The sequence below is a fragment of the Lissotriton vulgaris genome, unplaced genomic scaffold (genome assembly GCF_964263255.1).
Source record: "Lissotriton vulgaris unplaced genomic scaffold, aLisVul1.2 SCAFFOLD_184, whole genome shotgun sequence".
Lineage (NCBI taxonomy): Eukaryota > Metazoa > Chordata > Amphibia > Caudata > Salamandridae > Lissotriton > Lissotriton vulgaris.
This window is the reverse complement of record NW_028248598.1, coordinates 2,526,581-2,552,540: the sequence shown is the minus strand read 5'-3', so window position 1 is coordinate 2,552,540 and position 25,960 is coordinate 2,526,581. Positions and strand designations below refer to the sequence as shown.

General features: G+C 43.2%; 1 protein-coding gene and 1 pseudogene across 1 annotated transcript in view; both read left to right on the top strand.

Annotated features, from left to right (window-relative positions):
- Nucleotides 1–25,960, top strand: part of LOC147663990 (interleukin-18-like) — a 252,951-nt gene that overhangs the window by 127,006 nt on the left and 99,985 nt on the right. The window lies entirely within an intron of this gene.
- LOC147663991 (18S ribosomal RNA) lies at nucleotides 2,548–3,632 on the top strand (annotated as a pseudogene).

Below are 25,960 nucleotides of genomic sequence, written 5' to 3'. Positions count from 1 at the left end.
CCACACAAGTGAGGTATCATTTGTATCGGGAGACTTGGGGGAATGCCGGGTGGAAGGAAGTGAGTGGCGGACTGCAGATTACAGAAGTTTTCATCACAGAAATGTGAGGAAAATATGTTTTTATAGTCAAAGTTTGAGGTTTGCAAGGGATTCTGGGTAATACAACGTGGTCAGAGCCACACAAGTCAGCCCACTTTGGATAACCCTAGGTGGGATAGGTTTCCCAAGGTGTTGACTAAGCTAGAGTCCAAAATCTAAGGGAACAAAAATGGTAGAACAAGTGCTAATAACAATTGTCCTGGCCAAGGGAGGCTTCCCTGTGTGGTCGGGTATACGAGCTCCGACCAGGCTTCTGTCCTCGGGCCTGTTACACCGCTAAGGCCCCGGAACGGTGCTCCTGGGGACTGGATTCTGGGTCATGAGTTTTGGGGCCAGGGTACTGGGGCCTCATACCTGGAACCCAGAGCCTGGGTCCTGACGACTGCGTCCTGGAGTCTGAATCCTAGGTCTTGAATCTGGGTCCTGGTGCCTTGGACTTTGGTCTTGTGGCCTGGGTCCTCTGCCTTTGTCCTTGACCATCTGATACTCTGCTTTGCCTGCGTGTTAAGGTGCCCTTGGGCCCTGGGTCAGAGCTCCGTCAGTGCCCCTCTCTCAGCCCTCTGCTTGAGGCCAAGCTGGGGCTCCGAGCACCCAGAGGCAGGGTTCCCTGAGCCTGGCCATCTGGTCGTATGCAATGCTTTCCTACAGGGCGACCAGATGGCCGGACTGCCCAGAAGTCCTGGATAAGAGCTAATTTGCTTCCTTGAGCCCAGCCAGGGTGCCGGGAGGCCAGGTGTGTCTGTGCCTTTGGTCTCCTCTATCACTTGGTGCACACTGATTACAAGAAAGGGGGTTATTCTTCCTCTAGATCACGCAAGGTCCAATGGTTCTCAGCAAGTGTCCAGATGTCCCGTGTTTGGGGCACCTGTAGGCCCTGGGGTGGCGGGTCCCCTCATCCTAGTCTCCATCTCCCTGCCAGCTGCATTGCAGAGCGCCTGGGAAAGGGTCCCATGGACCTAGGGAGGCCTCCCCTGCGTGGCAGGGTCCAGGAGCTCTGACTAGGCCCCAGAGCCCCTCCCACCTGGCATCTGGCCCTCCCACCCTGGACTCCAGCCTCCAGCCTGCTGCACTTTCAAGGGCCTGGGACAGTGGTCCTTTGGAGCCTGGGAGGCTTCCCGTGCCTGGATGTGTTCGTAAGTTCCAAACGGAGTGCAGGGAGGCTTCCCCTGCTTGGCTGGGTTCAGAAGTTTTTGACCGGGGCCCTGGTGGGCAGTCGTTTATGGGAGAGGGAGAGATAGATAGATAGATAGATAGATAGATAGATAGATAGATAGATAGATAGATAGATAGATAGATAGATAGATAGAGAAAGAGAGGGAGAGAGAGAACGAGAGAAAGAAAGAGAGGCCGGATCTCTGAAGGGCCAGATTCCTGAGTTGCCCCTACAGAACATACAGCTTTTTATTTTTAGCAAAATGCATATGAAAATTGTGCTGTAAAGGTCTCTTTTAGTTTAACCCCTCCTGACAACTCAAAATGGGTGTATTTGCCATCCTCTCCCTTCTTCCAGTTTTTTATATCTGTAAGTGCTTCCTGATGAGGTTTAATTCCTTGGAAAGGTGCCTCGTTGCCTACTTGTAACTATTCTCTGACCCTGCTTCAAGGGTCAGAGCAGGGTCACAGAATAGTTGCAAGTAGGCAATGAGGCGCCAGGAAGCAATTAGCAGCAGGTGTCCAAGTTGAAGTTAATTTGTTTGTAATCCTTTTGTAAAAGGTTACAAAGAAATTAGGTACAACTTTTGCACCTGCTGCTGTAACCCTTGCTTGGCTGAAAATTCGTCCCCGCTGATTCGCGGATTTTACCGCAATTTCGCGAGATTCGCGGATCGCGAAATAGCAGAAAATCCGCAAATTCGCCCGTGAAATGGATTTTACGCCCACCCTTAGTCCCCGTCATGCAGTCCATCCAATGTCCAAGCCAGCACCCTAATATATGATTGATTGGGCATGCTTGGTCTGTTTTCAGATAGACTGCTTGGCCAGCCTTGGCCAGCCTTGGCCAGCCTCGTCTGATGTTTCAAGTAAAGAGCTTCCTCCCTGCCAGGGACCATCTGACTCAAGGGCCTGCTACTTGTGGAGATTCTACTCAGCAGGCAGAAGGCCGAGCAGCCTTGTCAGCTTGTGTCCCCCCAGTGGATGCGCCAGGTCCCATATTCTGACTAGCGGTCCTGGCCTCTGTACACCATGCCAATGCCCTCCACCGCCTAGCGCATTTCACCAGCATCTCGGTTGTTCCGTGGGGTATCCTTAGCCACCCAGGCTGACAAACCTGTGTCTCGCTGAGGCTGCACATCAGCCCGCCTCTCTCTGCCAGTGCCAGTGTGACCGCACCTGTCCTACCAGCAAGCCCCCCAGGAGGGTGAGCTTCCCTAGCAGGATCCTGAGGGATGTGAAGGTCAGTTGGGGGACGGGCATGAGGCCCCCAACAACCCGTACAGCAGGAGAGGCTACCTGGTTGATCCAACTAGTAGCATCTGCTTGTATCAAAGATTAAGCCATGCACATGTAAGTACACATGGCCGGAACAGTGAAACTACGAATGGCTCATGAAATCAATTGTGTTTCCTTTGATCACTCCATCTGTTACTTGGAAACTGTGGTAATTCTAGAGCTAATATATGCCGATTAGCATGCATGCATCCGGGATGCATGCATTTATCAGACCAAGACCAATCCGGTCTTGCCTGTCTGTTTTGGTAACTCTAGATAACATCAGGCCAATCGCACGTCCCTGTGATGGCGACGAGACATTCGAAAGTCTGCCCTATCAACTATCAATGGTACTTTCTGTGCCTACCATGGTGACCACTGGTAACAGGGAATCGGGGTTTGATTCTGGAGAGGGAGCCTCATAAAGGGCTACAAGATCGAATGAAAGAAGCAGGCACGCAAATTACCCACTCCCGATTTGGGATAATCGTGATGAAAAATAACAATACAAGACTCTTTCGAGGGCCTGTAATTGGAAAGAGTACACTTTAAATCCTTTAACGAGGATCAATTGGAGGGCAGGTCTAGTCCAAGCAGTCAAGGTAATTCCAGCTCCTACAGCATATATTAAAGTTGCTGCAGTGAAAAAGCTTGTAGTTGGATCTTGGGATTGAGCTGGTGGTCCACCATGAGATGATCTACGGCCTATCCCAGCCCCTGCCTCTCGGTGCCGCCTTGATGCTCTAGACTGAGTGTCTTTGGGCTCTGAAGAGTTTACGTGAAAATAATTCGAGTGTTAAAAGCAGTCCAGTAGCCTGAATACTCTGGTTCTATTTTATTGACTTTCGGAACTGGGGCCATGATTTTGAGGATTTGCCTGGGGCATTCGTATTCTGCCGCTAGAGGTGAAATTCTTGGACCGGCGCAAGACGTACCAAAGCAAAAGCATTTCACAAGAATGCTTTCATTAATCAAGAACTAAAGCTGGTGGTTCGAAGAATATTAGATACCGTTGTAGTTCCGCCTAGAGCCCTAGATAGCCCTGGGAACTTCCATCTCCCAGGGCCAGCCCCAGCAATGTCCTGGGGTGCCCAATATCAGGATGTTGCAGTTTGCTATGTTCCCACCATGCCATAGCAAACAGTGCTCCGCTTTGAGCAAGCAAGAGCATTTTGCTCTCGCTGGCTCAAAGCGGAACACTTTTCTTTTACAGACAGGGAGCTGCATATCAGTAGCTCCCTGTGCCTATAAGCAATACTGGTTACTGCAGGACGCAAGGAGCTGGCAGTTACTGCTTGGGCCTTCAGGCTCCCCCGTACCCCGTATTCCCCAACGAGGTGGCCACACCCTGGTGGATGAGGTCACTGCAGCCAAAATGAACCAGGAAGGAGGCCTCTCTGCCCCCTCCCTTGAAAGAAAATATTGAATAAAAAGTAAAAAGGAATGGCCCCAGGGATTGGGGTCCCTGGGGCAGAAATCAACCTGGGGAGGGGTGACGTGTTTTCTTTAAAAAGAAAAAATCAAAAATGTAGGCCCCGGGAGATGGAATCCAAGGACACAAAACCGTCCGGGGAAAGGGGATCATGCTGCCCCCTCTACTAAAAAGATAGAAAAAAAGGGAAAAAAGCTGCCAACTCGCTGGAGGTCCCACCCCCTTTCTCCACCACTCTGCAAACGTTCCTCCTGGTTTGGGGTTTAAGTCCCTTGGGCTGCTGAGGGACCTTAGGGGCCAACAAGACCATCTATTAACTTGAGTAAGCCCCACAGATCAGTATTGCTGAGAGTTGGTAAGAAGACGTCCTTGGGGGCCAACTACCCCTCCTGTTATCTCCAGTAAGTCCCACACAGCAGGATTGCTAAGAGGTTTTTAGAGTCCACTGCCCCTTTCTCATTCACTCTGCAAACGCGACTCTTGTTGTACTACTGGTTGGGGCATGAAGCCCACTTTACTCCTGAAGGACCTTGAGGGCCAAGAAGCCCTCCTGGTACCTACTGTAAGTCCTACACAGTGGGATTCTTGAGAGCTGGTTGGACGCCCAGACCCCCTTTCTCCACCAAGCTGCAAATGCGATTGCTATTGAAAAAACCTTAGAAATTCACTGATGAAACGAAAGGTTACAGGAAGGTTCTAGTTAGGAAATAGCATTTAAAAAACCTTCGAAATTCACTGAAAAAAACAAAGGTTACAGGGACGTTATAGTTAGTTGGACATTTCACTCTTACAAAATCAGAGAAATTCAGCCGTTATAGTTAGCTGAGCTAATTATAACTCATGCCCCGCAATGCACTGCTTATGACCTCACATATTACATCACTGATGACATGGTCAATGACATCACTGATGACATTATTGATGACATCTCAAATGACATCAAAGACACAGAATCTCTGACGCACCCACTCACACCCCATGTAACCTTTCATAAACCCATTCCAACTTCCACAATACCATTCTCAAATCCACTTACACACTCATACCAGCACTTACACAGCTACCCACTGATTCATAGATCAGCATACACATCCACTCACTCACCCATACAGCCATTCATACACCGACTCACTCACTAAAACAGCCATTAACATATGCGCACATACACCCATACAGCCAATCATACACTGGGTCAGTCAACCATAGGGTTAATAACACACCCACGTACTCACCCATACAGTTACACACACATCCATGTATTCAGTTGAATACTAACATGTACTCACTCAACTATACAATCACTGACCGACGCCCTTACTCACCCATATAGCCAGTTTCACATTCACTCACTCACCTAAACAGTCACTTATATACCTCATCACTCACCTATACTGCCTTTCACATACCCAGTTACTCACCAATATACCACTAACACATCCACTCACCTACACATCCATACACACACTCACTCACCCATACATCCCCTCATACACACAGTCACTAACCCATACAGACACTGACTCACCCATGGACTCATCCAGGCAGGCAGTCACACGCCCCTTCAGCTACAAAAACAGACACTCAGACACCCATACAGGTTCTCCATCAATCAATCAATACCTCATACAGCCACTTAAATATACACTCACCAACCATTACAGCCACTTAGACACCAACTGGCAGATACAGACATTCACACAACCAGTCACGCAACCATACATTCACTGTAACACCCAATAACTCACTTATACAATCAGGCATGCACTCACTGAATCATCCAAATAGGCACTCTTACACCTACCAATTCACCAATAGACCTTGGTATATAGATGTAATACTCATAAACTTTTAAAAAACAATCACAATCACCGGATGATGTAATCAGTGATGTAATTTGAGATGTCATCTGTGATGTCATCAGTGATGTCACTAACCATGTCATGAGTGATATAATATATGAGGTCATAAGCAGTGCACTGAGGGGACAGGAGTTGGCTCAGCTAACTATAACAGCTGAATTTCACTGGTATTGTATGAGTGAAATCTGACCCTGACTGTAACATCCCTGTAACAATTTTTTTTGTAGTGAAAAAAAATAATATATATATATATTTTTTTCACTGAAAAAACCTTAGGTTTCAGGGGTGTTATAGTTAGCTGGACATTTCACTCGTGCAAAACCATTGAAATTCCTACTAACTATAACTCACGCGCCCGCAATCCACTACTGATGATGTCACATATTACATCATTCATGACATGGTCACTGACATCACTGATGAAATCTCAAATGACATCACTGATGACATCATCCAGTGAATGTGGTTTGGTTCGATATTTAAATAAGTATTATATATACAGCAATCTGCATTGAAGACTGAGTGGATGTATAAGTGTCTGGATGGAGGATTTAGTAGCACTGTGATTGGCTGTCTAAGTGACTAATTTAAAGTGTCTCACTAAATATATGGGATAGTGATTAAACTGTGAATATCTGTTTCACTGTATCTCTTGTTGTGCAAACTTCTACATAACTTGGTTACTAGCTATGTGAAAGTCTGTATTAGTTATTAATTAGTTAAGTGACTATTTGAATGGGAGAGTAAATGTGTGTGTGGTTGGGTGGGAGGTGTGTGACTGTCCAAAGATCTGTAAATAGTTGATTTAGTAGGTATATGAGGTTAAGACTGCACATGGAAACACTCGTTTGGGGGAGTGAATCTCTTTATGGGTGTGCTGATGAGTAAATATATTTCTCAATGATACATGCCCAACAAAGTAGAAATATAAAAGGCAGCGTATGTGACAGTTGTTGTTTATAAATAAGCATACTTAAAATTCAGTGATTGTATGAGTGACTGTATCGAAAACTGTATACTTGTAATAGTGATTTTATAACACACTAAGTATGAGTTACTATCTATATGAATAAATAAAGTGGTGTTTGTATAAGTGTGTAGCTTAGTAAATGTAAGTATGATCAAGTGTGTGTATAAGTGAGTAGGATGACTGCATAAGTGAATAGGATGTGTGGTGGTGTGTAATGTCGATGTAGGTGTATACGTATACTTAATAATGTTCTATTGATCTTTGTTAGCATGTATGAGTGAGTCCATAGGTAAGTGTTTAGATGTGTGTAGATGTAGGAATCACTGAGTGGGTTTGTAGAAACTTGTATTGGTGTGTCAATGGTTTCAAATATGGTACTCCATCTTTTATAATGAGTGTTGAAAGGTTATGCTAGTGTATGATGAGGTGTATCAGATTGTCACATGGATGATGTCATCAGTGATGTCATCAATGATGTCACTGACCATGCCATGAATCATGTAATATGTGGCATCATCAGCAGTGGATTGCGGGCATGCGAGTTGGAGGAATTTCAATGGTTTTGTACGAGTGAAATGTCCAGCTAACTATAACACCGCTGAAACCTATGTTTTTTTCTGTGAATTTTCAAGGTTTTTTAAATGCTAATTCCTAACTATAACATGTCTGAAACCTATGGTTTTTTCAGTGAATTTCTAAGATTTTTTAAATGCTAATTCCTAACTATAACATATCTGAAACCTATGGGTTTTTCAGTGAATTTCCAAGGTTTTGTAAATTACAATTTTTAAATGTATTGTTTGTTATATTTATTTTTTTGATACTGATTTACTACATTTTTTTAAACTATTTATTTTTAGATATTTTATTTTTTAAATTACATTATACATTACATTACAAAATATACTTTCTCAGAAAGAATTACTTTATTTTAAATACTTTGCAAATAGGCAATAATCTTTTAAGTTCAGTAGTTACAGTTGTTGCAATAGACAACACAATTTCAAACACAATGCAACATTGAGCTCAATGTGAATTTCTAGTTAAATGCAATTAGTTACTTTATGGATTACTTTTCTAACCACATGACTGGATCCTAGATTCAGTCCTGGGACATCTCCTGTAAACAGTTGAGTAAAAGCGTTTTGGTTACAGTAGTGATTTTTAAGGAATATTATTGTATTTTAAAAGTTGACAGAAATTTTTTCACATAGAATCACCAATGTTATCCTATGGGAGGAAATTCACTTAGCAGGTAAGTAGTATTATCATTACTTTTTCTTGCTCAGTGGTGGATCCAGCACTGGTGCATCTCCTAAAAACAGTTAAAAGAATGTGTTTAAGTCATACAGGCGATTTATGAGGAATATTAATAGTTTGTTAAAATAGACACTTAGAAACTTTTCTGGTGAAAACCAGACAATGGATTCCTATGGAAGGAAATACAAGTTACTGGTAAGTACGGTTAGAATTACTTTTCAGGGTCAGTGCTGGGCTAAAAGATGCAGCACTGGGTTCTCTCCTGATAACAAGTAAGTAAATCGAAATTCGTTGTTCGGATGATTTAAGGTGAATATTTTAAAGTTCCAAAACTCCACATAAACTTTTTCAGCAAAAAGCAGGCAATGATATCCCATGGAAGGAAATTCAAGTTACTGGTAAGTACGGTTAGAATTACTTTTCAAGATCAGTACTGGGCTCAAAGATGCAGCACTCTGGTCTTTCCTGATAACAAGTGAGTACATCGGAATTCGTAGTCCTGCTGATTTTATATGAATATTTTAAAGTTCCAAAACTCCACACTTAGAAGAATTTCCAAGTGAAACCAGTCAATGTTACCCTATGGAAGGAAATTCACTTAGCAGGTAAGTAGTGTTATCATTACTTTTTCTTACTCAATGTTGAATCCTGGATCCACCACTGGTGCATCTCCTGTAAACAGTTGATAGAATGTGTTTAAGTCATACAGGCGATTTTTTAGGAATATTTGTAGTTTGTGAAAATAGAAACTTTTCTGGTGAAAACCAGACAATGGATACCTATGGAAGAAAATACAAGTTACTGGTAAGTACGATTAGAATTACTTTTCAGAGTCAGTGTTGGGCTAAAAGATGCAGCACTGGGTTCTCTCCTGATAACAGGTGAGTAAATCAGAATTCGTTGTTCGGATGATTTTAGGTGAATATTTTAAAGTTCCAAAACTCCACACTTAGAAGAATTTCCAAGTAAAACCTGTCAATGTTAGCCTATAGAAGGTAATTCAAGTTACTGTAAGTATGGTTAGAATTACTTTTCAGGATCAGTACTGAGCTCAAAGATGTAGCACTGAGGTCTCTCCTGAATTCAGATGACTAAATCGGAATTCGTAGTACATCCAGTAAGCGCCACAGAGCTGCATAGCAGAGAGATGTAAAAAGGGGCAGGTCCTGCATCACCTCTCTGCAATGCAGCGCAGTCGCGCTTCCTGGAAGCACCTGGTGGGCTACTTGGCCCCCATGGTCCCTCAGGTTTTAAGTGGAATTTTTCTCCAACTTAAAACGTACCACAGGGCGTGTTTGCACACATCACGTCAGGCCCCGACCCCTACCTTCACCACTGTGTAAACCCGCCCTGTGGCCGTTCTAAGTTGAGAGATTAAATCCCCTTCAATCCTAAGGGTCCCTAAGGTCAAAATAGCCTACTAGGTACCTCCAATGAGCGCCACAGAGCTACGTTGCAGAGAGGTGTAACAAGCATTTACAATGCAATGGCTTTGCCTTTGTTAAAGTTAGAGCTATTGGCATTGCTCTTGACATTATTTTTATTTATGTTTTTTTAAAAAACATAAATAAATGGCATTGTCATTTACAATGCAACTAGATTTATCTCTCGCAAATGACACACACAAACACCCACAGAGAGCCCCCCCACACACACACAGAGCCCCCCACACACACAGAGCCCCCCCCACACACACACCCACACAGAGCCCCCCCCACACACACAGCCACACAAAGCCCCCCACACACACCGCCACACAGAGCCCTCCACACACACCCACACAGAGCCCCCCACACACCCACACAGAGCCCCCCCACACACAGCGAGCCCCCCCACACACTGCGAGCCCCCCCACACACTGCGACCCCCATTTCAATAGATGTGTGATGCTTACCTGGTGCTAAATTGGTCCCTGCATGGCTGAAAGGTTGAAATGGTGTAGGAGGCAAGGGGACAAATGTGAGCATGGAGAGAACGGAGTAAAAGTTTGAGATTAGTGACTGGGTGAAAATAAAATCAGGAAGGACACAGGGTGGTCTTTCCAAATTAGATGGTCTATTTCAGGTAGAAAATATCAGTAGGTTCTTTGTGTTCTTGAGGGGGATAGGTCCAACCGGCACCATAATCGGACGTTTATTGTTTATACCCATTCACAACAGGCAACTAGGCAGGATGGTCGTCTCAGAGCCCAATCAGCAGTGAAGCAACAAGGTCCCTAAACATCCGTAAAAGCATGTGTAACACTGAGGGGCCCTCCTCACCACACACAGGGCTTGATAGAACTTAATTAGTTCCATACTGACAATTATTGCCAGACCAAAAATGTGTTTAAAACAGTAACATACACACTTGATATCTAGGAGAGCTCACCGTGTAGCACTGCAGACCCCAATACTCATTTTTGCCTGCACACCCTAAAAACGACCACATACAACATGTATACACTTTACGCGTTTAATAGCAGTTGACTAGGAAGTTCAGAAAGCTTTTTACAAGCGAGTAGTCCGCCTGCTCACGTTTTTTCTGGGTTTTCCGCTGCTCGAGTTCGCATTTTTAACATGAAAAGCAAAAGGAAAAACACAAACAGACTCGATGGGCTACTCAACATATCTAATAATATACAACCTGATATTTGCGTGTCTAAAGTTAAAAAATGGGTTTTGGCAACTTCCAACTGAGCGAGGAGTGATGAAAGTTTGGGTGAATTACAGAAATAATTCTGAGAGTACTGTCACTTATCCACACCATAAGCGTCATCTTCAGACTATTCAAGCTATTAAGCACCAATTCTGAAGAGCAACCAATCTGCTGCTAGCTGAATAGCCAGAACTGTATGGAGGTGTCAGACAACGTTAACGGGCATTGGCAATGTAGGGCGAAGGATAAATCAGGTAGGCGAACCACTTTGGTAAACATTGCGAAAGGTCGACATGCAGATGGGACAGCTACCCTTCGAGAGAGCAAGGTTGACGACGGGGAAACCCTCCTTGGGAGAGGGCATATGTGAAGATGACGTGTAGTGAAAACCCGTCGTGGAATTAAAATTACGTTGCACAGAAAAAGAAAGAAACATTACGTACCCAAACACGTTTCAACAACCAACATTATACAAACAAGCATTTACAATGCAACGGAGGGGGGGCGGAAAGGCACGGAGAGCGGGAGGGGGGCGGGAACGCCACACACTGACAGCGGAGGGGGGGGGGGGGCGGGAACAGACACACACGGACATAAGGCAACAAAAAAACAAAGCACTCACCTGGACTTCTTCCGGCGGCCGTGGTCGGCATGGAAGAGGAGCGGGAGAGGGGGCGGGAAAGGCGACCACGCCCACGCGAGCAGGAAGGCGGGTTCCGGTTCAATGCCGGACCAGATTCAGGGGCGTTCCCGAGGGCTTGCGGCTGACGTAGCGTGACGTCGCCAAAAGCAAGAAATTCTCGGGAACGCCCCCGAATCTGGTCCGGGATTGACGGACAGAGCCCTCTCCCAATGGCTAGCCTCCATTTATGGAGCTAGCCAATGGAAGGAGGGGGCGGATACCCGACCCCACAGAGAAAAACATCAGGTTTTCCTAGCGCATGCGTACTTCGTACGCATTTGCTAGGCAAAACCTAAAAAGGGGCATGGCCTCTGAACACCTGTCTGCAACTCAGCTCCCTCGCGCATACTGGAGATACCTGTTGGGCTATTTGGCCCTCAGGGACCCTCAGTATTGAAAGAGAATTAATTTCCCAACTTAAAATGCGCCATGGGGTGCGTTTGCACAATGGTGAAGGAAGGGGGCGTGGCCTGAAGTGACATGTCTGCAAACACGCCCGATTGCACGTTTTAAGTTAGAGAATTAATTCCTCCTCAATCCTGTGGGTCCCTGGAGGCCAACTAGCCCCCCAGGTACCTCCAGTATGCGCCAGGGGTCTGCGTTGCAGAGAGGTGTTCAGAGGCAACGCCCCTTTTTACAACACTCTGCAACGCAGCTCCGTGACTTGCCTATATCTTTGATGCCGGTTGAGGAATCTTCATGAAACGTTCCCTAAAAAGTGTGCCAGTGAGTCTTATTGTGCATGGAATGTTTTGGGGTGATCTGTCAAGCAGTGGCCAAGAAAAAAGGGGGCTAAAAAAATGAGTGTTTACTATAATAATCCCCATAGGAATTTTAGACACAACTACATCACAAACCGCTGAACGGAAATACACTAAATTTCGTAGAAAGGTTGGTCTTGGTTCAGTAAGTTACCTTTTTGTTTTTGGTATAAAGATGTTAAGTAGTTTTTGACATATTAAATGAAAACTAAATTTGTATATCTATGGATGTGAACACTCCGCAAATCCGCCCGATCTCATGCAGAGATTTGATAGACTGCCAACACTTCAACCAAGATGTGTTCGCAGCCATTTTGGGCCTTGGACTCAACCGAGTCCCCCAAAAAGTAAAAAATAAAGAAACTAGGCCCGGTGGTCTGGTTCCTCAGGGACCCCACCAGAGCAAAAAATAATTTTAAAAACTTTTCATGGTGAAAATCACGACAGATTCACAAATTCATGTGAAAACCTTTTAAAAAAGAAACACAGTCGAACCCCTCAGGCTGGCACCAGCTATTGAGAGTGCTCTCTGGCCACATTGTTATGAGAGATTTACTGCAGCAGCACCTGGAATTTCCTCAGGAAGACATTTACAGTGGGTTGAGCACCAGAGGACGGTATTGGAGGATCCTGCACACAGAGATGAGCAAAACTGTAACCATGTCATTGAAGCTTTCTATGCTGAAGCAGCCTTGTGTATGCCTACATTTATACTAATTGCAGAATTAGCCTGCTCCAAGACTAATCGGGCCAGGAACTTCAATAATTTACCTATTTCAACAGTGGCAACCGCAGTGAAAAATATAAGCAATATTGTGTGCCAGTAGGCAAAATCTACACCAATCTTCTGACTGAGGCGGAGAAATTAAAAGCATTAAACCGCTACAATGTGTCAATTTATCAGATACCTGTGAAATACTCAAAACTGCGCCGGAGCTGTTTTCATCCGCATTTCAATAGTTGCTGCCAAACAAACAATCAGTCAAACTTCAATTACAAAACAAAGTGAGACCAATAAATCACCCATGGAGAGTATCACTGAATTCATTAAGACACCATTCTGTAAAGTTGAATGTCTATGAATGCTGTGAACTACACCACTGATCCTAATCCGCAGCAATATATGCTGAAAATCTAGACTTTGAATGACATTGCTAAAGATATGAAAAAGGACCAGTGTCATGACTAACCGCTGACAGAGTTGATACAGTATAAACCAATTACATGGTTTGTGAAAGAGATAAGAAACCGGAAAGCCAAGCCCATGACAATCATCTAAACTGAGGCATATAAACAGTGGCGGCTGGTGACATTTGAAAGTGGTGGGCGTAAACTGAAGATCACACTGCACCGTAGCGAGCGAGCGCAGCGAGCGAGCCCGAACCCCCTAAGGAGGGTTCGGGGGGAATTCCCCCCCGAGAAAATTTTGAAAAAAGAGTGGACAAATGGTGCATTTTCAAGCAAATTTGTGAAAGCAGGAAGGTTAATAAAGCAATTGTAAAAGTGCAGTTATTACATTAATAAAGTGGTGTCATATAACATAGGTAGCTGCTTATTCATCTTCATCATAACCACAGAGATTCATAACAGACTTTGAAACACAATGCATTGCTGAGTACCTCACAGATGTATTTTAATAACAAACGAATAAACAGGACGCATTGTGCGTAGGATGTTGGAGTACTGCCTAACTAACACACAACAGCTGTAGCACTTAGTTAGTAGTTGATGTATAAATTATAGAGGTTAAATCTTCAGTGAAAATTAATCTTACTTTGAAACAATACCTGCACTATGGAAAATATGCAACAAATACAAATTCAAAGGAAGACTGAAAAGTGGTATTTTGTTGTTTTTGTCATTGCATCCAGATATATGATACAACAAGTAACATCATACTTACAAGAAGTCAGGACTACTGGCTTTGTCGATGGTTCTTAGTTGCAAAAGATAAATAGGCAGCAACTGTGGCTTGTATATAACATTGAAAACGCTTCCACATAAAGCCCTGGTGACACCACGACAATGTTGCTGCCCCTCAAAAATTGAAAATAGGCAAATTCTTAACACAAAACATGCACAAATACTGGTTGCTGGCTTACATTATTTCCCAGTATATGCTCGATGTATGATATTGGCAGAAAAATGCTATGAACTCTTCTTGTAGATATCATTTCCCTGGAGTGTTTTTAAACCGGATCATAAGATCTTGGCCTAACTAGGTTCCAATGATTCTATGAGCCTCTTACTTCGTCATGAAGTGCAGTAGTAAAGCACTGTACCCCCAGCCTTACTTATTTATGTTTTTAAACAAGATTTGTAAATCCTGTGCTTGATTAGAAAATCCTGAGGCCCAGCAGAGTTCTGGAGCCACAAATCGAAAAGCAGACCCAGAAATCCCGCTTTAAAAATACTTTTTATTCATTACTTCATTGCCAGCCTGGGTCACTTTTGGGCCTTCACAGGGGTATAGGGGTATGCTTCACAGGAGGACTCTGTTTCACAGCGGAACCCAGTTATTTACTGGACGGAGTGTAAATAAACAGAAAGTGTGAATTATTTAAAAAACTTATTTTCTCAATCGCTAAAATGCATTCGAAGGCCATAATTAAGTGACCATGTAAGCTGCACAGTAGGCGCAGACATGAGCTTTCACTCAGTACAAAACATTAAAAAAAAGCTCATCATGCAGCATTCAAAGTGTGGCAAGTAAAACATTGCATGCAATGTGTATTTCACAGCCAAGTCCACTCGACGATAACTGCCAAGGAGGCGTCCTCACGATTAGTGACCTGGGATTGGATCACATAACCTGAGCACCCAAAGCTAATTTTGGGCTTCCTTTCTGCACCACTTATGGGCTGGTTGCTGTCTTACGTATCTGAAGAGCAGGAGCGAAGTTTAAAAGACTGTGCTTTTTTTTGGTTGGAAAAGACATAGTAACAGCATTTGTGAACATTTCTAAGGCCAGTACAGAACACAATACATGACTGGCAGCAGGGGGGTATTGCATGTTTCTGACCGGCCATTTATTAAATTAGGAAGAAGAGTTGGAAAAGGAAAACAGTCGGTCTCGGTCAGCTCCTGAGGTGACGTAACAGAATATCTTCCAACCACGTTCTTTGCTTATTTAAACGAAGACTGTCAGTTGTAACCGAGAAACTTCCAGTAGGTCTTTTCATATAAAACTTTATTATTCATTTTAATGGGCTACATATCTTGCTCAAAGATTATATTATAGAATCTTTGAGCAAGATATATGAAGCCCATTAAAATGAATAATAAAGTTTTATGGCTATATTAGTGATGTCTCGTCCCATATCTTCTTCTTAGTGCTGCTAGTGCACGACACACGTTATATACTGGTTCTGTCTTCACAGTGAACGGAGAAGGCCTGGCTTCAGTGCGCCTTTCACTACTGTCACGTCACGAGGCACGAGTCAGTTCACGTGAACTGGCGATCGGTGAGTGACCCTATTACAGGAAATGTGCAGTTCCAATCCCTTTTACATACGTGGTTACCACGGCAGCAAGAGATGATTCTGAAAAACTGCACTTGTGTATTGGAAATAAAATCCTCTCTCCTTAAGGGACATTTCAATAATAAGAAAATAACACGAATGGTTGGTTCATTGCATTACCACATAAAGTATTACCGAATATCTCATGCTCCCAATAATCTTCAGACACCTGAGTATCCTCTGCTTGTAAACCTCCCCCTGCTTGCCTTTGGACAGACCCAATACTACCCTTATCAAATACATTTGTGGTTTAGTCCAGACATGCCTGACCCCTACAAATAGGGCTAGGGCTCACAATCCCTAAAAATATATTTTAAATGGTTGAATAATATTGGATCTTATTGGAAGTAGTGTGGCTCACTGGTTAGAGGCGGCAGACCCGAGAGCAGAGGACGGCCCGGGACCAGGGTTCGATTCCCGGCGCGGCAGGTTTCTGGACCAGGGTCAGCGGACTCGATAATTCTCTCGCCTCGGTGCCCACTCTGATCAGCGATCACACTCGGCAACTCTGGGCATTAGCTTGCCTCATCTTCACTAACGGCCCCCCAGACCGCCGGGGATGCCTGGCCTCACCCTGGAGATACCCATTAAGGGACCATCTCTCAGGGAAGCCAGGAAGGGTTTCGCGGCGGTCGAAGCGCCAGGACGCCTACGGGTAGCAGTGCGCTATATAAATGCCTACACATTTACATTTACATTTGTATATTGTTCACCAAAGGCAACAGGGCTTTACCAGTCCTATGGGTTTGTACATTATGCAGATTCTCAGTTACATAGAAATAACTGCGGGTTAAAGTAACTGTACAAGCTCAGACAACAGAATTGATATCATAGAATATTTCGCAGTATAAATAACAAACTTAGCATGACACAAGTCGCAAAAAAATAGCAGTCTACTACCAAGCAATCAAAATCCACAGTAAGCCTCCTACATTCAGATTGCAGTGAAATATATTTCATGAATGCAATCATTTTGTCTGAAACATTGACGTGATCATTTAGGAAAATAGATATTTAAACTGAACTACAGAAATTCCTTTATGCATTAATAAGCTCTATTCTCCCGAATAGATGACTGCTATTTTCACCAAGTATGCAAAAGTAGCACTCACCCAAACGGACAGATTCTGTATTTTGTGCACATTTATTATTAAATACCAGGAACACACAAGAGCTGTCAGGGAGTTTAACCATCATATTGTAGAGATATGCATAATTATGTCAAGAATGGCCACAATACGCCACGGATGAACCTCATTGCACGAGGGCCACCAACTGTGTTCCAGGGTCAATATTATGCAAAGAACCACTGTAATTAAGTTAAAAATACCCACACAATGCATGTCACGGATGGGCACCATTATACCAAGGAGGTCAGAGAATGTCACAGGAAATGCCCGCAATAATTCATAAAGTGTCCACCATTAGTCTAGAATGATGAAAACAATGACTAATTATATTGAACATAGGAGATTTTCAATACCTGGACACTGTCCCATAGAAACTCTCTCTATCTCTCTCTCTCTCACACACACACACAAACACACACATGATCTATCACACCTTGGCAAATGTAATCTATATCAACGGCACTAAGGGGGATATTTACAATGAAATGGCACGGCGCGGCATCGCAAAACATTTTGCTGTGCAGAGCTGCGTCATTTAAAAAATCCTGGGATGTGCCATATTTACAGGAATAATGCACACCCCTGTACTCTCCCCTGCAATGGCACTAAAACTAGCTGCTGAGTGTCAACGCAGGTCAACCCTTATGGTGCAAGGGTACTTGTGTGGCAGGGATGATTGTGTTTTAGCAGAATGTAGCAAGCAAGTAGTTTTCTTCTTTTCAGACCTTCCTTCCTTTCTCTCTCCTTTTCTATCCTTCCTCTCGGCCTCTGGTCTCATCAGTTCTCTCTGCTCCACTCTCCTTACAATCTTTTCTGCCTGCAATCGATCTCACTCTGCTGCTCTGCTAACATTTCTCACTAAAGTCTCTTTCTTTGACATACTTCCTCTAACTTTCTTCTCTCCATTGTCTCGCCACATTTATCATCCTTTGCATTTGCTGCCTGTCTTTCATTTGCAGCCTCCCCTCTAGGCAGTGCTTTTCTCTACACTGCTCTGCTAACCTTCCTGTCGGAGTCCTTTCTTTCTCTCAGCAGTGTCTCTCTCTGTCCCTTTCCTGGTACCATTCCTTTCTGTCTCCTAACTCCTTTGGTACAGTCATCCTTCTTTGCAGCCTGCCTCCTTTCTACACCTCTTCCCCTTTCTTTTTAATAGCATGTTGCTCTGGCCCTGCTTAACTTACTGCAGCTCTGAAGAGGCGCCTCAGTTCTCAAAATCCAGATCGAAAAACCTTCCATATTAAAGGTAGAGTGGGTTTCAGAAAGCTATGGTCACCACCCACGTCATAGACAGAACTGACTACAGGTGGAGAAACACATCACATACTTTGACTAAACCATTGGTGAAGACAAAGAAATGTACAAAATAAAATTAAAAAATGTAAAAACCGCACACATAATATTTAGATTTAAAAATGCATAATGCAAACGAAATACAAGAATGGAGCCTACAGCTATTAGACGTAATTTGCCTCAAATTGACACTGCATGCATAAAATATTCAGCATTCACTGCTGTTACCAACATAGTCAAAACAGCTCAACCCATAAATGCAGCGCCTCGTCCTCTCTTTCTGTGTCTGACCCCTGACATGGCTGACAATACACCTCATTTCTGTGTAACAGCGTCCCTTTGATCTGTTTCTCCACTGATGATCGGCAGCGCTCCCACTATTCCACTGTAAATAACTGGAATTTATTAAATCCACTATTGCTATGCGGCGCTCTATCAAAAATGAAAAGTAAACAAGTACAGTTACAACACAGAGCTGTGCCAGCACGTCACCCTTGACATTTGGAACTCTATTATATCATAAGCATACCATTCTGTCTTTGCCCCCGCCTTCCCCCCGCTCACCCTTTCTTGCACCGACCTCACTCTGCTTAGGCAGCATTAGACCATACCGCAACAGCTATTTCATATATAAAACACACATTGTAAACTTTCCTTGTACACTGTTTCCAGTCCCGCTTTTAGACATATTTGGTTGCGGTGTTGTTTTGTGCTGTTTACATGTTATCGATAATGTCACTAGTTATGCCATCATTTGAGTAAGATGACATGATGAGTAGAGCATAGGTAACACATTTGTTGCTTTTCATTAATGGTGAATTTCTGTTTGTTTTGTAGTGCAAATAGTAAAATAACATCAATGTATCCAAAGGTTTTAAGGGAATTTCTTATTGGTTTTTTTTACCAATTGTTTTCACTTAACCGTAAATCTCCGCTTTACCAATGTTATCTATCTATCTATCTATCTATCTATCTATCTATCTATCTATCTATCTATCTATCTATCTATCTATCTATCTATCTATCTATCTATCTATCTATCTATCTATCTATCTATCTATCTATCTATCATATTTGGCTGTAGCTGGAAATTGTTTAATTGGGGAAGCACTAAAATCAACCTTTTAAGTTTAATTGAGGACACCATCGAAATTGTGAATTGTATTATAAACTTTAACCCTGTACCAATTTTCATACTTATTCGAGCTGTCCCCTTCTTGATGCACAAAGGCATATCTAACACGGAGTAATTTTAAATATGCATTGGAGCATATTTAGTTCTCAGATCCTGGGACAGTGTGAAATGTTTTTCACAGTCAGCTGGTTGCATTATGTCATGTGGCAGGGACTGTTTACACAAATATTCCATTTTATTTTCTAAATGCGCGAAGGAAATGTAACGGAGACTAGACTGCTGGTGACACAAAGCATAAAGGATTCTTGGTACGTGGCACAGGGACATAATTCTCATTGATATAGAAAAACAAAGATTCTTGGGGTTCGGCAGACATCAGTAACTCCACCGAAGACACTGAGGGAAATCGCTGATGGTAAGAAACAAGGGGGACACAGATGTGGCACATGGGCCGGGAGACCGAGAAAAGCGAAAAGGAATAGGAGGAATTGTGTTAGTGTTTGGAGGGGGGAGGGGGTTGAATAATGGGGAAGAAATGTTAAGAAAAATTATTGGGGTGAAAAGTAAATGCTCGAGTTGGCTGATGGGATGAAGCAGAGAAACGGAAAAAGCCAAATACAGCCAAGAAACAATTGGGAAAAAGCAAAACTGGATATCTGAAATAATGGAAACAAGGACACATTGATGAATGAACACGATGCCAAATATAGAATGTAAAATGCCATGCTATCTCATTTCCTTTACCTTTCTATTTAGTGTGACATTATTTAATATGAATCCCCAAATCGAGATATACTGTGCTTAAAGAAGGAACAGGTGATGAAATCTTGGACAATTGAGCGAGGATTCTTAGCAAGCCAGCCAATAGCCAGTTATAATTTTCATTTTCAAGCTAGTTCTTTGAGTATGCATATTTGAAGCATGTGTTCCACATAAAATACCCCTCCAATATCACGCCCCTCTGCTATGAAGTACAGTGTGTGCTTTAACTTCAATATGAGTTTGGAACACTTAACCTCCATGGCGTTCAGAACAGCAAGGTACTAGTTCTGAATGTGCAAAGATCTGAAGCCAGTCTGCCCTTGCACACAGCCAGGGCCAAAGTCACTGCACTAGATATAAAGAAACAATAACTATAGCGTCCAGGATGGTAAGCCCAAAATAGACATTCTCTCCCCTAGAGAAGGTATTCTGCTTCTCAATGCCCGCCCTCAACACCCGCGCCTAATAGAAGCCCGTGTCTATTTACCATTAGTTGGCTGGCTCATCTCCGACAATGTCAGAGTATTGTACACGGTGCTAACCTTTGTTTCAAAAGATGATGCACTACACTCAGGCCTATCAGGCTATCATACCTTACTAGCCACTCCAACAGCCACTGCTGTTCAAGACACGCCACAGACACACAGGTGCGCCGATGCACCTTGTTAACTAGATCCTTCGTGGAGCTCCATTCTGATTAACAGTAACACGCTGCCTCTTTATAGACACAAGATTGGACTGGAAGAATGCCGTATACTTTGTTTTAAAATACATTATTATTATATGAAAGTAAAGTAGTTTAAAAGTATATTCCATTCATCTACCTGCATGACTCCGGCCTATTTAAACCTGAAGAAGCCACCAGACTTGCAATTAAGAAAAAAACGAATTAATGAGGACGGCTTCAAGAAGAGGCAAGGACTCTCTGTTCGTAGTTTGTGACTTTCAAATTCTGGATTTGACCTTGCTCCTCTCATGACCAAATACTCTACAACCTCATTGTGCCATTCAATAAACGTGATGATTAGTCACCAAAAAATGGTGTGGATGCTGCTATTAGTGCTAGGAAGTGGCAATGCGTTGTAGGAACAATGCATTAAAAAAATGTTAAAACAAATAATAGGCAACTGAGCTGACACTCCCTTGAAAACACCCCGCGTTTATACACTGGTGTGGAAATTTAAAAGCACGATGTATGCATGTGTAGAGACCAGTACACACGACTAAATTAGACTACCGCCGCACTTGTGCAATTTATCTTAAGGAATCAGATACTTAAGGCATGCATACATCATATGTTCCAGAACCATCGAGACGGTTGCCTTGAAAAAGAACGCATCTTTGTGAATGCTGTGTGTGGTGGTTCATTATATTTGCTTGCTTCAAAGAGGGTCTAAGTAGGATAGGGTTTTTCGCCGTTTGTAGTTCACTGAGGTCAGGTCAGAGCATTCTACTAACAAACACGAGTCTCCCTTACCGACTATAGCTTCTCTATTCCTTCTTCTAGATTACTCCATCAGTCTCTAAGGATCGTTCATTAAGAATGTCGTCATCGCTCTAACAAAACGCGGCAAATATCAGCAATTACCATTTAGAAAGTATATGCAATCCTGTAGGTGTTTAAATGAGCCCCTTTACCACTCTGTTTACCTGAATGCTCTGTTACTGAAGAAAGGGGAGGTGATTAACGCCGCTTCTGGTTCCTTCCTATGAAGTTAGAAATAAAGAGACAGAAAACGCCACCCTTAGATATGAAAACGCAACAGGTCTAGTCGTTCTCTTCGTTTGCTTTGTTATTGGGTTGAAAACAAAATCATCATAGCGCTACTTGTCATGAAGAAATCATCTGATCGAGCTTATCACATATTTTCTGCTTTCACTAGTTCAATAAACCCTATGGTTCTCGTAAACAGACGATGTGTCCCAGGGGGTACGGCGGAGGTCGGAGGGGGGTGAAGGAGGGGGGGGGGAGGTGTTCGGGGGTAATTATTAGATACAATAAAAAGAAATAAACGAAACTTACCCGGGTGAGTCATCTCCTTCGCCGGTCCCGTGTCACATCACGTATTCGAATCCGAGTGACAAATCATAGGACTGGATGTGCGACAGGGGGAGGCTACTCGGCGGTATACTGCTATTTTACAGGGCATAGGGCGACTGTACGTCACCGCCCGAGCAGGAGCCTATCTGCACACTCCTGCACTACACTAGGCATGCGCAGCATGCCTAATGTAGAGCAATGGAGTGGCCGTGCTGAATAAAAAGCGCCCCTGGCTCGCAGATGCGCAGTAGGAGTCCACTGCTCTGGACTCCTACTGCTCTCGCCTGTTGCATGCGCTGTGAGTTATTGTTGAATGACGCATGCGCATTTGAGACCATGAAGCAGCAGCTGCCAGCACAGGCCAGAAATGTAAACAGGCGATGAGACGAATTAATTGCGTCTACCGTCTGCTTACATTTCTTGCTGCCTGCAAACAGTTTTTCTTGATTGTGACAAGTGGGGCGCTGCCCCGACGCCCCTATGGACCAGCCGCCCCTGCATATAAAATCTGTTTGTTGTGGTTGCCCAAATATCGAGCCAGGAACCACGGCAACTTAATTGTTCGATAAGTGACGCTGTGATGAGAAACGTAACCAATATTGTGTGTTAGTTTGCTGAATCGACGACAATCCTCTGACTGTGGTGGACAAATTACACACGCTGAACAACTACAATGTGTTAGTTTGTCTGATTACTGTGTACAACTCAAGCCACGCCGGAGCGACTTGCAGTGCTTGTATCAACAATAATTGAGAATTACACTTATGCTCATTATGATCATACCCAAAGCGCATTTGCATAATTGCTGCTAAAATAAACAGCTTTCGCAAGCAGGCAAACTTCAATTACGAAATAAAGTGAGACCAATAAACCACAAAGGGAGAGTATCACTGAATTCATTAAAGCCACCTCTCTGCAAAGTTGAATGCATATGAGCACTGTGAATTACACCACCGCAAGAATAACTGGCAGCAATCTATGCCATAATACAGATTTTGAATGACCTTGCTAATCACATGAAAATATAATACAAAGAATTTGCGTTACTACTAGCCTCAGACAGAGTGGAAGAAACATAAATTAATTATATGGATTGTGAAAGAGATAAGAAATCGGAAAGCTGTGTGTGCTACAATTATCTACATTGAGACATATAATCGACTTCTTTTTTAAGAATGCAATATTGTTTCTAACTCTTGGCACATTGACACATTGTCTCTACTGAGAAAATTCTCTCACACAACTCAGTTTGTGGTGGAGTGACACTGCTTGACAGCCATTTTATGTAATAAGGGAACCATCACAGCACATTATATAAAAACACTGCCAAATATGTTGCAGTTACAGGAGTCAATAATACATGTTTTTTATAACCAGTCTTTTCAAAGCTGTATTCATTCATTGTGAGTTGTTTTCACATTAGCTTACGATGTCTAAGTGTGCTGCATCAAAAAAAAATTAATTACAGAAGGGAGTATACAGCTATTTACACAATGGTAGCTAGAAAAGTTAAGTGAACCAACAAAGGGACATCACTGTTTCCATCTAAGGAATCTACTGACAATGTTGTGGACGGATCAAATGAAACAAGAACAGAGAGTCCCCTAAAAAATTGTTTATCCGAGTAGAACACATGTATAGGAAAGAGATCCACTTCACATATCCAGGTCCAATGGAATAAATACACACATTCACTCTCTCACACCCTCATACTGTTACTCACACACCCACTCATAGACTCATGCAGCTACTTGCGTACCCACTTACACAACTACAAAACCACTCACACACCAACTCAGAGACCCATACAATCACTCACATACCCACTCACAGAACCATAGAACCACTCACACACTTACACACACATCCATACAACCATTTACACACCTATAGAACCACTTACAAACTCACTTACAGACCCATACAGCCACTGACAGACCCATACAGGCACTCATTCACCCACAAAACCTCTACATACCCACTAGTAGACGGATAGAGCCTTCATACACCTATAACACACTCATACAGCCACTCACACACTCACTTACCAACACATACAGCCACTCACACAACCATCCTCCGAGGTTACACTTAGGAAATAAAAAGTAAAAACCCTAAAAATCCACCCAAAAAAACAAATGTTTGAGAGATGTTATAGTTAGGAAATGCAATTAAAAACGTTTGACATTCACTTGAAAAAACAAAGGTGACAGGGATGTTATAGTTCGAAAATAAAATTCCAAAAACCGTAGAAATTAATGTTATTTTAAAACAAAGGTTACAGGAGCATTATAGTTAGGTAAAAAGAATTAAAACAAAGTTAGAAATTAACTAAAAAACAAAAGTTACAGGTATGTTAGAGTTAAGCTCAGATTTTACATGCACAAAAACAAAGAAATTCAGCAGTTATAGTTACTTGAGCTAACTATAACTTGTGCCCCTCAATGCACTGCTTATGACTTCACAATTTACATCACTGATGACATGGTCAGTGACATCACTAATGCCATCACTGATGCCATCTCAAATGACATCACTGATGACATCATCAACAGAACCACTCACACACCCATACAACCACTCACACCCCCACACAACCACTCCCACATCCATACAAACACTGACACACCCATGTAACCTCTAACAAACCCATTTACAGACCCATACAACCATTCACACACCCACTTTCACACCCAGTCAGTCAATCAGTCAACAATAATGTTAATTTAGATCATGGTCTTTAAGCAACAATAAAATCAAATACACACCCATATAACTACTGTCAGAAACCACAGGCTCAACGTTGTCTCCTATGCTGATAACACCGAGCTGATCTTCTCCCTCCCCAAGGAACCTGCCATCACTGGGCACAACTTCCAAGAAGGGATAAAAGCTGTTGCGACCTGGATGAGGAGCAGCTGCCTGAAGCTCAACTCGGAGAAAACAGAAATTCTCATCCTCGGCTCCACCGGCTCTGCATGGGATGAAACCTGGTTGCTACCCACCCACCCCCAACAGACAATTCACGTAACCTCAGCATCATACTCGACTCTTCACTCACCATGAATTGCCAGATCAACGCTGTATTCTCCATATATTTCAACATCCTCTGCATACTCCACAGGACGTTCAAGGCGATCCCCCACAACTCCAGGAAAACCGTCACTCATGTACTCATCACCTGCAGACTGGACTATGGCAATGTCCTCTACATTGTAATCAACAAAAAACTCCTCCACAAACTCTAGATCATTCAGAAGAATAATGTTCAAGCTGCTCACATATGCCTACACGGCCCTCCACAACACCGGACCCCAATACCTTAACGACAAAATCCCCTTCCATGCCCCCAAGAGAAACCTCAGCTCAGCCAACCTCTCCCTAGCCACCATCCCAAATTTTCACAGGACCAGAGCAGGTGGAAGATCCTTCTCCTACTCCACAGCCAAGACCTGGAACTAACTCCCCCTCTACCTCCGAAGGAGGCCCACACTGCACCTATTCAGGAAGGACCTCAAGACCTGGTTCTTCTAATGTACACAAGGGAGCTGCTCACACCCACCCCCAATGCCTTGAGACTCTCACAGGTGAGTAGTGTGCTTTACTAAACCCTCACTGATTGATTGATTGATTGAGGAGGGTACTGAGAGATCTGAACCTGGAATGACCTAAGGAAAGAGAAAAAGTATCTAAAATTGCGGAAGTGAGAACTCTTAGGAGATAGGAACTATGTGTTCTGGGCAATACTGCTATGTGAAATAAAAAAAACTCAGCCAGTTTCTGGCAGACAGTGATTAGCATCAACAACTCTCTGCCCAAAGTGGCAAGCTGCAACATCTCAGAAGCCACCAGGGTCCATTTCTTAACTGGACACTTTAATCTTAAAGGCTCAGCCCACTCAAAGAATTATTCACAGTCACCTATAAAATCAGAAGGAGTAATACCGAACCA